The sequence below is a fragment of the Medicago sativa genome, chromosome 4 (genome assembly GCF_051527215.1).
Source record: "Medicago sativa cultivar Bolivia chromosome 4, Bolivia_mono, whole genome shotgun sequence".
Lineage (NCBI taxonomy): Eukaryota > Viridiplantae > Streptophyta > Magnoliopsida > Fabales > Fabaceae > Medicago > Medicago sativa.
Genome location: NC_140752.1, coordinates 89,076,390 through 89,092,666, shown reverse-complemented (window position 1 = coordinate 89,092,666; position 16,277 = coordinate 89,076,390). Strand labels below are relative to the sequence as shown.

Genomic DNA, 16,277 nt, shown 5'->3' with positions numbered 1-16,277 from the left:
TGTGTATATTGTCTTCCTCATCATTAAGCAAGGATTCTCACCGGACTAAATATAGACAAATCATTAAGCAAGAATCTACTGAATAAACCCTGTGATAAAAATAAAATAAATTGAAGAATGTAAAGTTCTATACTCCCTTAATTTGGAAAACCAAAACACATTCTCAACAAGTAGAACCCCTTGTTTTACAAACAGTAACAGAACTTGCTGTCAAATGTGAATGTTTTGATATTTAATCACTTACTGATTTCTTTGTTCCATGGACCTCTTAGAAAAGACTTAAACCCAAAAACAGTTAAAAACTGCAAATTACAACACACAACAACTCCATAAACATGTGTTGTGTTCTCCTTCTGGCTTGGTTTAGTTACTGTTTACCTAAGACCAAACTATTGCATAGAAGTCCCACATTGAAGGTTCTAGAAAGCACCATAACACATGGCCTATATAAAATGAGATGCGAGCTTGCTAAGAATATATCACATGTATAATTTTTTTCTCACTTTTTACATGATAGAAAATTGTTATTAGTTCATATACATGCTTTTTTGGGAGGCCCTAATATGGACCTTAATTTAAAAGGACCATCGCTGGATCTCCATAATTAAGGTTACAAATGTGTGGGACCCTTGGCATTTTGTACTATATCAAGTTATCAACAGCGATATATTTCTAGTTGCGATTGCGAATGATTTCCTTACGACTAAAAATCAAAATGGGAACTTCAGAGTTTTCTAACATAAATCTTTTGAGTTTTTATTTTTTATTTACAAGGCAAAGCTTGAGCTTTTAATAATCTAATTTAATAGGAAAACAAAATAAACCCCTACCAAACTTGTTCTCTTGTTCACTGTCTTTGATGCCATAATTTAATTTAATTTAACACAAGTTCTTCATGTTCACTTAATGCAATGGTATATTTTATCAATTAGTTAAGTATGTAATTAAACGGAAAATGTGAAATAAATTGAAAAAGAGGGGAGATCCAAATAGGGGAGGTTAATGTGATAGATGCAGAGGGACTGCAAGCACGGGAAAGGGAACAGTGGAGATCGTGATTTCACGGCTAAACCACCCACAAAAACTGCTACGGAGGCCGCACAACTGTGGTAGAAGTTCAACGGCGACGTGAGTATTAAACATACAAATATAATTTGAAAGTAAAACAAAAAAGAGAGAGAAAGAAGTCGATTATTAAGGAAAAAAATGTTGTTGTTGCTTCTCAACTTATTGGATTATTATTTGTTAAGGAAAAAAACAAAAATAAAGAGAAATAAGTCGATTGATGGGTTTGAAGGGAATATATTTCCTATTTAAAGATTGGCAACATTGCAGTGGTTTGCAGGTTATGGAGAGTTTAGAACAAGAAAGAGAGAGAATAACATCTCTTGCACATTTACAATTGTTGACTGGCTACAACAAGTAACTTATAGAGGCTCACCCATGGTCCTTTTAAATTAAGGTCCATACTAGGGGTTTCCCTGCTTTTTTTGGTTGATGAGAAAACTTGTGGGTGTAACATGTTTTCTCTTCTAAAAAAGAGTACATATGTAATTGGAGTAATATTTACTTGGGCGCAGACCCCAAATATAAAAATATTTGGACATACATGCAAAATTGTATGTAATAGGAGTAATATTTATTTGGGCACAGACGACCCCAAATTGAAAATATAAAAATATTTGGACATACATGCAAAACTCTATGTAATTGGACTAATATTTATTTGGGTACATACCTAAATATTAAAATCTTTGAACATACATGCAAAATCGAGTTTATGAATGTTGTGTTATCCAAAAAAGTCTAGCGGCGCAGTAAACCGAGTTTATAAATGTTGTGCCATTTGTCAACTAAAAAAGCTTAGCGGCGCAGTTGTACGTTTGCTTTCTATTCAAGTGTAAATAATGATTTATATATTCATTATATAATGTTAAAGCCCCAAAATATTTTGGAGGTTCAGCTCCTATTTGCACTCCCCCAAAAATGGCCCTACCCTTGCAAACAGTTAGTTGTGTCATATTCTAACCAATGTGGGACTTAATGTATGCAAACCAGTGTATTTTAAAACATGGTTTCTTGAATGGTTTACTTGATCTGTACATTATGCATACTGTGGACTGAAACTTTTGAATTATTAGACCAAAAGTCACTCACATAGAAAAACCCTAGCTTTCTGTCGATCCTTAGCTCCAACTTGCGTCAGATCCTTTTGCCCCTTACTCTGCTGGATGGAAAGCAGATGCAAGAGAACTCTCAATGGCTGCAAGTAGAGCTGCCATTGAACTATATGGATGGATAGCAACTCCCACCGGATGGAGATATCTTAACTTTTTTTTCAAGCCCGCTTGCCGGTATAGAGGTATAAATCTATTGAACAATTTATACAAGGATTAAATCTAACATCCTCCTATATACTACTAGAGCTCTTTTAAATTATTCCCTTTTACTGTGTTAAGATCCATTAACAATTTATACAAGGATTAAATCTAACTTTAGAATAATTCCCTTTTACTGTCTTAACTCTTAAGATCCATTAACCCCAGCTCAAATTCATATGGCTTTCATACCAAATAATGCCACAACGTCATTCTATAACCTTGTATGTTTTTACACTTCATCTAATGCCAAATGTGCTAAACAAATGGTGGCAATACACTCAATACCATTATCATTTTCCTTCTTATTCAAATTATCAATGTTATCAAATACTAGTACTAGGCAAAAAAGATTAAAAGCATAACAGAGAAGTAATTTAGCGCATATGATATTTTATAAAAATGGTGAAGTACTCCTTAAAACAATAGTTTTTATTCAGAAATTGTCAAACATAGTGAAGACATTCTTTCATCATTAAAAATAGCTCATAATTATCAAAATGATATTTTTAAGGTAATGGACAAAAGAGTATTTTTAAATTAGATTATTGACCGAACACAATTATTTGAAACACATTACCTCCGATTGGCAGGGGAAGATGGCTGTGTCGAATTGATTTGTCTTGGTGACAAACCCGGATGTATCATCATTTGTTATTTCCTGCCTTCTAATTGTCTCAGCAAGATAGCATTTCAAATACTATAGCTTATATAAAAAAGTGGGTCATGAGGACTGTCCATAAATTGAGAACCATATATTTTATGCAGGTTCAGAAGTTAAAGGTAGAGTTAACATAAATCAATTGTATAAAAACCCAAGTACGGCAAGTGATGACGATGATTCCCTAAAGTATTATGAGTTTTAGTCATGTGTTTGTACTAAGAGAGAATAGGAATCCCACATCGGAGAGGAAAGGAAGCAACATAACATATGGTGTATATAAAAAGAGAAGTGAGCAATATCAACAATTCATTCACGCTATCATTCCCACATTTACAATATGATAAAATAAAGAAAACTTTATTGGCTCATTTGTATATGTCCCATCGTCAAAGGCCATACGAGAGCTTGTTGGATGTGCTTAAATGTGTCATCCGCATTTGTCTTTTGGACTTTGTGTTGGGTCTTATATGATTGCGCCGATGATTAAAACAGTCAAGTGTTTTACGAGGATAAATAAATTAGTTAATAATATATTTATCTCTGCCAAAAATTAGCAAAAAATAAAATGAGTGTTGTTTTCAACTTTCAATAAACAATTGATTTATTTTTACTAGGTGCATATATATTAAATTCATTAACTATTATTGAAAAAAAAATTAAATTCAGTAACTACTTTTTTAATATATGTGAAAAATAAGTGTAACATTATTTATTACACGTGAATTTGAACAAATGATAGTAATTGAATTTACTAGTAACTTTCCTTAGACCTACACATAATAAATTTTTTGATGCTGCAATATGTGGACCAATGATTTACATAGTATTAAATTTATTTTTTGAGGAGAAGAAGCCATCACAATAGCTTGCCACTGAGTTCTTATGTGTCGCTCTTAATTGCACTACTACAATTGTCCTTATGTGTCGCTCTTAATTGCACTACTACAATTGTCCGACACCCCACCAAAGTTAGTTCAAAATTTTATCTCTCAAGTGCTCATGTTTAGATTGGTTACATTAACTTTGTATGAGTGACCTTTCAAGAAAACACTTTAACATCAAAATAGGTGTGCTGGGTTGATTTTGAAGGAACGTTGGAAGAGTTTGAATGCACGAATTTCATTTCTTTAAGCCGACGGGGTCTCTCTACGGTAAATTTTCTTGGGAAGTTGCCTACCTTTTTCTAACATTTTAGAGAGTTGAATAGATTAATTAGATTATAATAGAGAATCAAATGAGGTGCAGAAAAAAGGCCAACACATAAATGATTACAAGAATGTTTAAGTTTTCCATGTGTCTTAAAATTATACTAGATGAGGAGAAATTGATCTGATGATAGCTTAATATTTTGTGATTTAGTTTTCACACATACACAGGATAGAGTAGGATCTCGGCTGAAGTACAAAATCAATACAATATTCAATCCCAAAAACCGTTCTATAGTGGATTTCAACATGTGCAGCGGCGAAGCTCGCACAATTTTTATGAGGAGGTCAAATACAAAGAAGAAATAAAATATATTTTAAAAACTAATATATTAAACTTAATCAATAAGTAAAATAAATTTATAGTAATTTTTACTTACATTAATGAAACGACGACGAAGAAGATAAAAGTTAAATAATAGTTATTTATAAAAGTTGAGCTTTATGGAGTTGTAAGAGCTTAAATTTATCCATAATTGACACTAAACTAAATATATTAACAATATTTGTGCAATATCATCTTCCTTTAAACCAACAAAATTGTTTGGAGTAGCCAAATAATATATTAATGGGGTAGCTACATATATACCTATACCAATTATTCAAGTTTTTTCCTTCTTTTCCCAATCTCTTCCAGTGACCAAGAGACTCAATCCTAATAGTGTTTTCCAAGGTGAATCAACCCCAACCCTAGTGTTTGTTGCCAAGAGCAAACTCTATACAAACCCTAGTTTGTTGTTTGTTTCTAAACCCTTGTTTTCAGCCCCCTATATCTCAAGGTTTACATTTATAGTAAAAGTATCCCTCATAAAATTGGAACAAATTTGGCCCATAAAAATACGTTTTATTTTTATGCTGTTGCGACAATTCGGGCGCCGATTTTGACCATTCGGACCCCGAAAAATGTCAAATCAAAAGTCTCCACAAACAGGCAAAATTCGGGCCTCGGACAACACCATTTGGGCCCCGATTTTGACTTTCCAGCAAACTTCAATTTCTTCAATTTTGAATCACTTTCACAACAGTTGCTTCCCGAATGCCTTTGTGAAGATATTCGCTAGATGCTCATGTGTGCGAACATGAAAAGTGACAATGTTGCCTGCTTGAATTTGATCTTGCACAAAGTGACAATCAACCTCAATATGTTTGGTACGCTCATGACATACATGATTTGCGGCAATATGAAGTGGTGCTTGACTATCACAGAACAATCGCATTGGCATCGAATGATGAACACCAAGAGACTTTGGCAAGGATTTGAGCCAAATAATCTCACAACTAGTAGTAGCAATAGAGATATTCGGCTTCAGTAGAAGACCGAGAAACAGTTGGTTGTTTCTTAGTTTTCCAAGAAATCGAGAGGCCCCCAACATAATAAAATAGCCAGTAATAGAGCGACGAGTCAAAGGACAAGTCGCCCAATCCGAATCACAATAAGCAGTAAGACGTAAATCACTATCCTTAGAAAGAACAAGACCTTGGCTAGGATGGTTTTTTAAGTAGCGAATGACACGAAGTGGGGCATTCCAATGGTCTTCTTTTGGCGTTTGCATAAATTGTGCAAGAGTATGAAAAACATAACAAAGTTTTGGGCGAGTAATAGTGAGATAAATCAAGCGACCAACAAGTCGTCTATAACGATCAAGATGATCAAAAACAGGGCCGGCAGCTAGTGGTAGCTGATGGTTCTGTTCCATGGGCAAATCACAAGGTTTTGCTCCAAGTAAACCAGATTCCGAAATTATATCAATCGCGTATTTACGCTGAGAAAGAAACAAGCAAGTCCCCTAGCTACCTCAATACCAAGAAAATACTTCAGTACACCAAAGATCTTTCACATGGAAGCAAGTGCTCAGATAAGCCTTGAAATTAGAAATTGCGCCAGAATCATTTAGCTGCATCATGAATGTTACATTTTATGTATCAAAGGATAATTTGAAGAGTACCATAAATTGGTTAACCAATCATGTGGTTGGTGTATCTGGAAGTGAATTATGTGATCCAAGAATGTTGCCACCAACGTCAGGAAAAGACTAATGACCATCTTAATGTTCTAATGAACTGAGTACTATTTTAACTGATACCTGATAACAGAAAGAATGGAAAAATAAGTCAAAATGTGAATCTTAGTGTTCTAATGAACTAAGTACTAATAAAAAGAGTTTGCAAATAGAATTTAACTCTAACAAGAATCAACTGGTTATTATATACTCCACTTTCCCTCTTCAACCACCACCTCCATTGTTATTTCATCAATTTGAGCATATATTTTTCTTTAATATCATCTTTCATTTCCTTCCTACTGGTTCTACTAATTTCCTCTTTCTATATTTTTACTAATGAATGAAAATCATTTATCACAACCTCTATATGCATTTTATATATATCTACGCCGTTTTATGAGAGTCACTCTGCGAACTATAGCTACAACACGGTGAAATCCTCTGTAGAACATACGGTTTTTGGGATTGAAAATATTGTATTGATTTTGTACTTCAGCCAAGATCCTACTTTATTATGTGTATGTGTGAAAACTGAATCACAAAATATTATTTATGACACGAGGAAAACTTAAACATTCTTGTAATCATTTATGTGATAATCTAATTAATCTAAGCAAATCTGTAAAAAGTTAGAAAAAATTGGCAACTTCCCAAGAAAGTTTACATACTAATGAGTGATATGTGATTTTATTTGTCACAATAGAGTGAAAAATATTCATCATCAATATGTTCATTGAAAAGAAAATAGTAAAAAAATACCACATTTGTTTAAAGAAATTAAATCCATTCAGTCATACTCTTCCCAAGTTCCTTCAAAATCAACCCAACACACTTAATTTGATGCCTAGGTGTTTGCCAACAGTTTCATTCTCCTCCAAAGAAAACGGTACTTCGAGCCTTTGTCATATGATCCTTAATCCAATTTATCTTCACAACTTCCCCCTAAAGTCAGTTTAGCAAAAACAAAAAGGCCTGCAATAATAGGCGAAATTTATTTTGAACAAAGATCAGGCCAAAAATGGTGCAACTTTAAGTGCAAACGAACGATTTCCTGTGCATATAGTTATACCAATTACCAATGTGGTCAGAAAGAGTTCCTACTAGTATACAGATTGTCTGTCTTGTGTATAATGTACAAGATTGTTGCAGATGCACCTCCAAAAGCAAGTCCCTCTGTTATCATCCACATAATTATCTCAATTTTTACTGCCTTGGAAAGAGTGAACCTCAATCGCACGAAAATTCATCAACACTAAATCAATCATCTGAATATCATACCTTGATACGCTAACCTACCCTTCTGTTTCCGAATTTGGTTTCTCTGTAGTTAGGGGATCCCGCATTCACACACTCAAGACATTCGTGGCCATTTGATCAAGATCGAAAGATGAAGAATCAAGCTCGATATTTTGAACTAGTACAATGGAAGAAGGATTGAGATAAGCGATGAGTGGAAACGTGATAGGAGTCCCACATCGAAGATTCAACAAAGCAACATAACACACGGCGTATATAAAATAAGATGCTAGCTGTTTCAGTGTTTGTGTGATAATTAACAATATTTTGTTGTCATAACAGAATTTTTGTTAGCTCAAATGCTCGAGTTTTAAGACATGGGAAACTTATTTGGCTGCTCATATGAGTGCCAACACACGTCTTTGTCTTAAGCTTTTAGATTAATTGTGCTAATGATTAGAGCAGTTAAGTATTATTTTAGCACAGATTTAAGGGCTGTTGTATATTTATTTACATTAAAAATTAGAATTATTTACTAAAACATCATTATTAATTGTAGTTAGTGGAGTAGTTAAGTTGGATGAAATTTCATAAATAAGGGTATAATAATGGAAAAAAAATAATAAATGCTATTCTAAAGTAACAACTATTTTGAGAAAAAGAAAAAAATGGTAAAGAGACAATTATTGTGAGACGGATGAAGTAGTAAATAGATTTTACTTTGTATTTTATAAGGGAAATGTTAACTAGTGACCCTAGGGTACTAGTTAAGGCCTTTAAATTGTAACTTATTATGAAAATGTATGTAATTAATGTATCAGAAATTGAAATATTTAACTTTTTTTATAAAATAATTTCATCTTTTAGAGTCTTTAAAGATATTTTTTTAGTATTTTACTTAAAAATCGTCGGAAGTTATCTGAAACTCATTTATTATAAATGAAAATAGAGATTTTGACATTCATTAACTTAAATATTAATTATTGAAGATTTTACATAATATAAATCATATATATATATTTTTTTTCAAAAAGACATCTTTCAAAACTAAATTCATTTGACAATTCAAAAATAATTTTTATGAAAAGATATTTGAAATAAATTTTTATTTAATATTTTTAAAAATTTTATTAACCAAAAAAAATTGTAACAAAATGAAGAAATATTTAGAATCATTTTAAGATAAGCTATTCAAATGAGCTTACTTTAAAAAAATATTTGTTAGAAAATTATAGCAAAACGGTGTTACACTATAAAAATCTATTTTAAAAAAAGCTATAACAAAGGAAACGGACCCTTAATAATATGTTTATAAATAGATTATTGGTCAAAATAAGTTTTTTGTCCTTAAAAAATTGAGTTTTAAATTTAGGCTTTAAAAAATACAATGGAGGTGTATATGGAGCACCATTCCATTGGAGAATTGGAGATGGAAGTAATATTTATGTATGAAATGATCCGTGGATTAGAACTCGCCAAAATATGAAGCCTACAACAACCCTGCGTCATTTCTCCCATTTGACGGTCTCTCGACTTTTCGACTAGAAACACAACACTTGGGACCTTGCACTTGTGAAGTCTATTAAAACCCCTAGGCACTAAGAATAAAATAGAATGTTTTAGTCTACAATGCTCTTTAATGGTCAGATTATTAGTTTATGTTGATGTCAATTTATGACTATTTTATGTTCAAGATGTGTTAAAGTTTTACAAAAAAGAGATGTGTTCAAGTTATGTCAGTCAATCTATTATGTCTAACCCCTTGTATGTGCAACACACATGTAATTCAACTCATACCTTTTTTGGCCTTTTGACTAAGATCAAGTATAATGTTTGTTCTTATCAATTTAATATCTGATATGTAAGCCAATGACTCACGATATTGAATTTATTTTTTAAGGGAGAGAATTCACAACTATAGCTTGCTATTGAGTCCCTCAAGTGTCGCTTTTGCGCTGCAGTACCCCAATTGCTTGGCACACCCCATCAATTCTATTTTAGTACTATAATCTTTAGGTTTTGTTTTTATTTTGCGACTCAACTCTCTCTCCCTCCCTCCCTCTCAAATATTTATGTTTTTCTTTGTGTCAACCCTCCGATTTCAGGTGAAAGAGGCGCTGATAATCCTGAATTCGGCCGAGAGGTAAGAATTGTTTTCCTAAACAATTTGTCTTTGCTAGATCTCATTAACAACCCGAGTCTAATCATTTGATTAAATATTTACGTTCAATGAATGACAGTCGATATATTTTTATTTAATAATACTTATTGGGGAATTCCAAATTATAAATGATAATTTTGAGGTGCTATATAATTGAGATATTATAAAAATTAGTCCTCTATAATGCAATATAGACAATTTTTTTTTTTTAGTTTTATATTCATTTTTTATCATTTTATTTTCAAACAACTGAAGTGCCCCATTTTAAAAACTGATATTTTGGTCCCTCGGTTTATTTTTTTTAATGACTTTTGATTACTCATTTCATTTTTGGATTATTTTTTATAATTTGACATGCAATATAGACAATTTTATTTTAGTTTTATATGCATTTTTTTATCATTTTATTTTCAAACAACTGAAGTACCCCATTTTAAAAACTGATATTTTGGTCCCTCGGTTTATTTTTTTTAATGACTTTTGATTACTCATTTCATTTTTGGATTATTTTTTATAATTTGACATGCAATATAGACAATTTTTTTTAGTTTTATATGCATTTTTTATCATTTTATTTTCAAACAACTGAAGTACCCCATTTTAAAAACTGATATTTTGGTCCCTCGGTTTATTTTTTTTAATGACTTTTGATTACTCATTTCATTTTTGGATTATTTTTTATAATTTGACATATTCGTTTATTATATGACAACATTTGTTAGATCATATTAAATATCCATATCAACAAAAATATGTTTAATAAGCATTGTCACGCATAAATGAATACTAGTATTTCTACCCGTGCAACGCACGGGCAAACTGATTTTTTGTGGAGTTAACAACTTATTACTATGAACGTACCACTAAAATACAAACATATAATTTAGTTATTAGACAAATCGGAGTATGTTGTCATCATAAAATTAAAGACGTCTTCGTTTGACATATAGTTCAATTTAATTTAAAGTAATTAAATATCCCTGACCAATAATAATTAATGACTACTTATGTTATAAAGACACAAAAAAGTAGTCAATACTTTGAAGAACAATTAATCCAAAAAACATAATACTTATAAATTAAACTCTGAGATATTGCAAGTGGACTTAAATGGGTGTGGTTCCTAATGAATGATAGATGATAACATTGCAAGTGATATTGCACAAACTGTTTGATTTTACAACTTATTAAAACGATGGCGAGTTTTATAACACAAAATCCGGCTATTTAGATACCGTGTTGATTTGCATCTTTCACTCATGAAATTGAAAAGAAACCGAGCATTAGGAAAGTTCATATTCAAATAATCATTACAAAGCAGAAATAGAAGAAAAATACAAAAATTACAGAGGAAAGGTAGTTGACATTGCCTCAAAATATAAACCGACAAAGTAAGAAAGGAAATATGAGATGCATTCAAAAATGAGTCCTGCAAAATTCTATTATAATAATGATACTTGCAAGAGATATGAACTATTAATATCCAAAGGAAAGGCTCTAGTTAAGGCGTATACATGAGAAACGAACATTTGGTCTTTATATATAGATGTTGATATGGAAGCTAAAACGATATTCACAGGTTTACTTTCTTTTAAATTACTTATAAGTATTAAATTTGAAAGCTATATCAGTGTACACATTTTATTGGTTTGATTCTTCAGTTATTCTGCCTCAAAATTTGCAAGTGACATTTGATTTGAGGATAAAGAGGTAGCTTCAGTTGAACCCTTTTCCAGTATAAATCGTGGAGCCTCCACACAAATAACCCCACATGTATGCATCGTATGACTTGAGAAGAAAGGCACGCCTCGAATAAATGTGTATCTAGTAGTTGCAATGACATGTTTTCAGTCCAGAGTCTCCAATCCTAAAGCCGTGACACAATTCAAATAGGTAAAACTATATAACAATTATACTTAAATGTCCAAAAAGGTTGAGAGAGTGTTATGGGTTGTAAAACCCCTTAATCTTATTCCCACTAATTATCTCCAATGTTATTATGTCATGGTATTTATCTCGAGTATAAAACAAAGTTACCTTATGGTCTATATCTTGAATAAAAATATTTATCTCTTAGACAAAGCTTCAAAATCTGCAAAAATGGAAAAGAAGAATCAGACAATAAAAGGCAATGTCAATTTCGGCCATAAGGTAACTTGAAGGCAACACTAAAATTCTTCATGGACAATTTCTTTAGTGGTATATCTGCTAGTGTCTAATAAAAGAGATACAAAAGATGATCTTCAACAATCAACAATACAAAACAAATGTCCTTCGAAGAATCATATTAAGAGAGAAGAGGACCTCATTTACTGAATTGGATACCATAACTCTAACAAATAGGGACTGACACCAACAACTTAAACTAAAAACAGCAGATCATGTCAGATTAAGAAAATAAATAGTGACTATCAACAAAGAAAACTACTTTGACATTACACCATACTCCAGAATATGTAATGAGTGGGTCAAAAAACTAACTAACTATTAATGATAATAAGGGCCGTTCTTAGAAATGTAAAATGTCAATACTTTTTAAACTATCTAATAAATAGTATCGTAATGTGTCAAAAGTAAGAAACAAATTCAGTCATACTTCCAGAATGTCAATACTTTTTAAACTATCTAATAAATAGTATCGTAATGTGTAAAATGTCAATACTTTTTAAACTATCTAATAAATAGTATCGTAATGTGTCAATACTTCCAATCAAAAGTAAAAAAAACATGTATCTCCATATGTTGACACACTACTGACTAATAGTATGAACACTATTAAGCTGTGATTAGTGTTAATGCAAATAATCTAATAGTTGCAAATGAATATTATCATAGTCCGGCAAAAATTATATCATTTAGCTGACTATACTAAATGAAAATAGATCAGATCCACAAATATGGTTAGAAAATAGGATTATTGTTAAACTGAAAAAGAAGCTTATCAAATGAAGTCCTCTCTTGCAAAAAAGAAAAGCCCAAATGAAAAATAGTAAAGTCTCATTTTATCTTAAGTTTGCCGCACAGTATCATATTAGACCCTATAGTAAAGAGAGACAAATAAAATTATTCAACATGTGGATATACTCAATCACTCATGATTATCAATTGACATGTCTTGTTCATCACTATTAATTAATAACCAAGGGCATCGCAGACATACTCGTTTTAAAGCACATCAAAGAAAATCCAAAATTAAAATAAGACAATTACTAAAAAGTTAAAGCCAGTGTGACCATCTGGTAGCTAATTCACATCACCAAACATCAAGCAGTACTTCTATCTAATGTAGATTTTAATTATATTCCTCTCAAGATAAAATTCTTTTCATTTCTAATTTATGGTTAACTGAACATTTCTTATATACTTCATTTAATTAAAGAAACAAAAAGTAGATACAATTATGTCATCGTCATGTTAGCAATCATCAATGATTCAACTTGAAAATTCTGCGTGCCTTAAACAACCTTAAATTTTATTGATAAATTGATGCACTAAATTTCAGCATCAACTACATAAACGATAGTTGCCATTATTAATAAAGATGAATCAATCATATAAGAAAGTAAATAAATTCTTATTTCAAGTAAAAAAAATAGACAAAACGGTTACCAGTGCGAAGAAAATTTAGAAAATGGCCTTCTACAAAATCTTTGATATAGCATCATGGATTAAGCATAAAACCAGCAAGGCAAATCACAAAAAGCTAATGCCAAAAAAATGCACACCTTTGATCAACTACAATGAAAAAAAATGCAAAGAAATGAACCAAAAGACAAAGGAACCTAACCTGAAATTTGTATATTACTGAACCTCACATGCATAAGCTAGTAGTTTTCTAATAAATTGATCCTGCAACAAAGGCAGCACTTGTTATGAGTGAAAAAACCTCCACATCATAAAACCATTTAATTAAACTTCAAATAAGCTGCATCAAGACTGAAAAGAATACAAAATATATTACCTTTCCATCACAACTGAAAAGAATTGAACCTGTAACAAAAATATATATAAATGAAGTGTTAGTTCATTGATAAGAAAATTAGAATTCTAAATAACTTAAAGCGAAACCTACATTAAACAATTTAAGAGAAAATAAACTTTTGGATAATTGATACTTCAATTGAAAAATTGATACAAAATATAATGGTAAAACATAAAAATTGAAACAAAATGAATGAAAGGAAAAACTTCATAAAAAATTCTCATAAATAAAAGAAAACAAAATGAAACTAACAACTCACAAATTTTCAAAAAACAAATCATGCAGCAAAAACTCATAGTGCTTATAAGAAGTTGATTATGTCCTTAGCACACTTCACAAAAGAAGCTAATAGGGTGAGAAAACTAATCCTTTACCAAAGAAAGAATTATCTAGTCTCAAATATAATTGACTTCATTGATCAAAAAAGAAATTGACAAATCTAGTCTAATAAATAATTGACCAAAAATTAGCAAATTACTTCTCAAAGTCTTGTGTGTATTAAGCATGAAAGCTAATTGACTTAATTGACTTAACCTGACTTGAAACAAAATCATAATTTAAAATCATAAAATTAACGTTTAATAATCATTCACCTTGTGTCAGACAATTATACAAACAGTTTGTATTCACAAAATTAAAAATGTTAGAACAGAGAGCATTTGTCTGAAAAAAAAAATGTACCTCAAACTACTACAAATGCTGAGAAATCAATGTTATTGCCTTCCTGTCACAAAACGCAAACAATGATATTAAAATTTGGTACGCAAACATTGATATTGAAATTTAAAATCAACTCAAAACTCACTACTAATGATGAAAATTCCAGATCAAAAATAAAAAATTGATATTTTCGAACTGTAACAAAGATAAACCAGAGAGACAGAGTAGTTATATAATCTTAACATAACATTAGATCAGGAATCAAAAAAACGAAAAAATGGATTTGGAATTCTTACTTTCGTCGCCTGTCATGTTACGTAGTCATTCCGGTACGGTGGATTTGTTGCTCTGATCAAGGAATAAATGAGTGGGTTTTGTAGAGGATGAGTAGAGAAAGATGATGGTGGTTTTATTTTTATGTGATGCGGCCGAAGTTGATTGGAAATGAAGAAAGAAGGTTGAGAGAAAAGGGTTTCATGGAGGGAGGGTGAGAGAAACGTGAGTGAGTGTGAGGAAGAAAGAGAAAGTTATGTTGAGTTTGTGTGTGAGATAGAAAGTGAGGAAAAAAAGGAAAGAAGTTTAGAGTGGATGAGAGATAAAGGATATTTTATTAGATAAAGAAGTTTAGAAAAAAAGGATAGAAAGTGATGTTTGTTGGGATAAGAGAAAAAGTAGGAGGGAATGAATGATTTGAAAAATTTTGAAATTTGAATTTTGAATTGAAGAGGGAAAATGTGTGATAATGATATTTTATTGTTTGTATTGTGTAAATGCTTAAAATGGCAAAAGTAAAATTATTTTTTAATGATGATGTGACATGTAGTGGCTTGAGGATGTGACACATTGGATTGATGCAAAATTTTTTGCTATTTGTTGTTCCATGCTTGTATATTATTAAGATGTCACAAAGATAAACCAGAGAGACAGAGTAGTTATATAATCTTAACATAACATTAGATCAGGAATCAAAAAAACGAAAAAATGGATTTGGAATTCTTACTTTCGTCGCCTGTCATGTTACGTAGTCATTCCGGTGCGGTGGATTTGTTGCTCTGATCAAGGAATAAATGAGTGGGTTTTGTAGAGGATGAGTAGAGAAAGATGATGGTGGTTTTATTTTTATGTGATGCGGCCGAAGTTGATTGGAAATGAAGAAAGAAGGTTGAGAGAAAAGGGTTTCATGGAGGGAGGGTGAGAGAAACGTGAGTGAGTGTGAGGAAGAAAGAGAAAGTTATGTTGAGTTTGTGTGTGAGATAGAAAGTGAGGAAAAAAAGGAAAGAAGTTTAGAGTGGATGAGAGATAAAGGATATATAGAAAGTGATGTTTGTTGGGATAAGAGAAAAAGTAGGAGGGAATGAATGATTTGAAAAATTTTGAAATTTGAATTTTGAATTGAAGAGGGAAAATGTGTGATAATGATATTTTATTGTTTGTATTGTGTAAATGCTTAAAATGGCAAAAGTAAAATTATTTTTTAATGATGATGTGACATGTAGTGGCTTGAGGATGTGACACATTGGATTGATGCAAAATTTTTTGCTATTTGTTGTTCCATGCTTGTATATTATTATTATGATTATGATGTCACATGATAAAAAATATAAAAAAATGAGATGAGTCAGAAACCCAAAAAAATAGAGGTTTTGTTTTTTGTTTTTGGAAGGGCAGGGAAGGCTGCACTGCACCGTTAAAAAAAATAGAGGTTAAAAAATGCATTTTAAAAATACGTATTAAATCTAAATTTTGCATCAAATACGGTTGACTTTTGATAACTTTATAATTTCTTTTACTTTTTTTATCTATTGCTAGGTGGAACCTAGAAAATACTGATTCTCAATATAAATGAAGGACTGAGCGGATCCTACTGCTGTTACATAAGCAGCATGATGCGTCGGTTAACTTTTAATTTTTTTTCGAGACGAGATTATGCAGAAAGCGAATATGATAATACAAGTTAATGAACAAGACTAATTGTTTTCACAACAACT

The 16,277-nt window shown here is 31.3% G+C and overlaps 1 long non-coding RNA gene and 1 other non-coding gene across 2 annotated transcripts; one reads left to right on the top strand and one right to left on the bottom strand.

Annotated features, from left to right (window-relative positions):
• Positions 1 to 9,279: 9,279 nt before the first annotated feature.
• On the top strand, positions 9,280 to 9,473 carry LOC146933441 (U2 spliceosomal RNA). Its single transcript, XR_015009041.1, has one exon. It is a non-coding gene; the product is annotated as a U2 spliceosomal RNA (small nuclear RNA).
• Positions 9,474 to 11,058: 1,585 nt separating this feature from the next.
• LOC146933440 (uncharacterized) lies at positions 11,059 to 14,885 on the bottom strand. The gene is made up of 6 exons (XR_015007469.1): positions 14,586 to 14,885; positions 14,311 to 14,353; positions 13,609 to 13,637; positions 13,435 to 13,496; positions 11,685 to 11,739; positions 11,059 to 11,514 (listed from the first exon to the last, which is right to left on the bottom strand). It is a non-coding gene; the product is annotated as an uncharacterized LOC146933440 (long non-coding RNA).
• Positions 14,886 to 16,277: the final 1,392 nt, after the last annotated feature.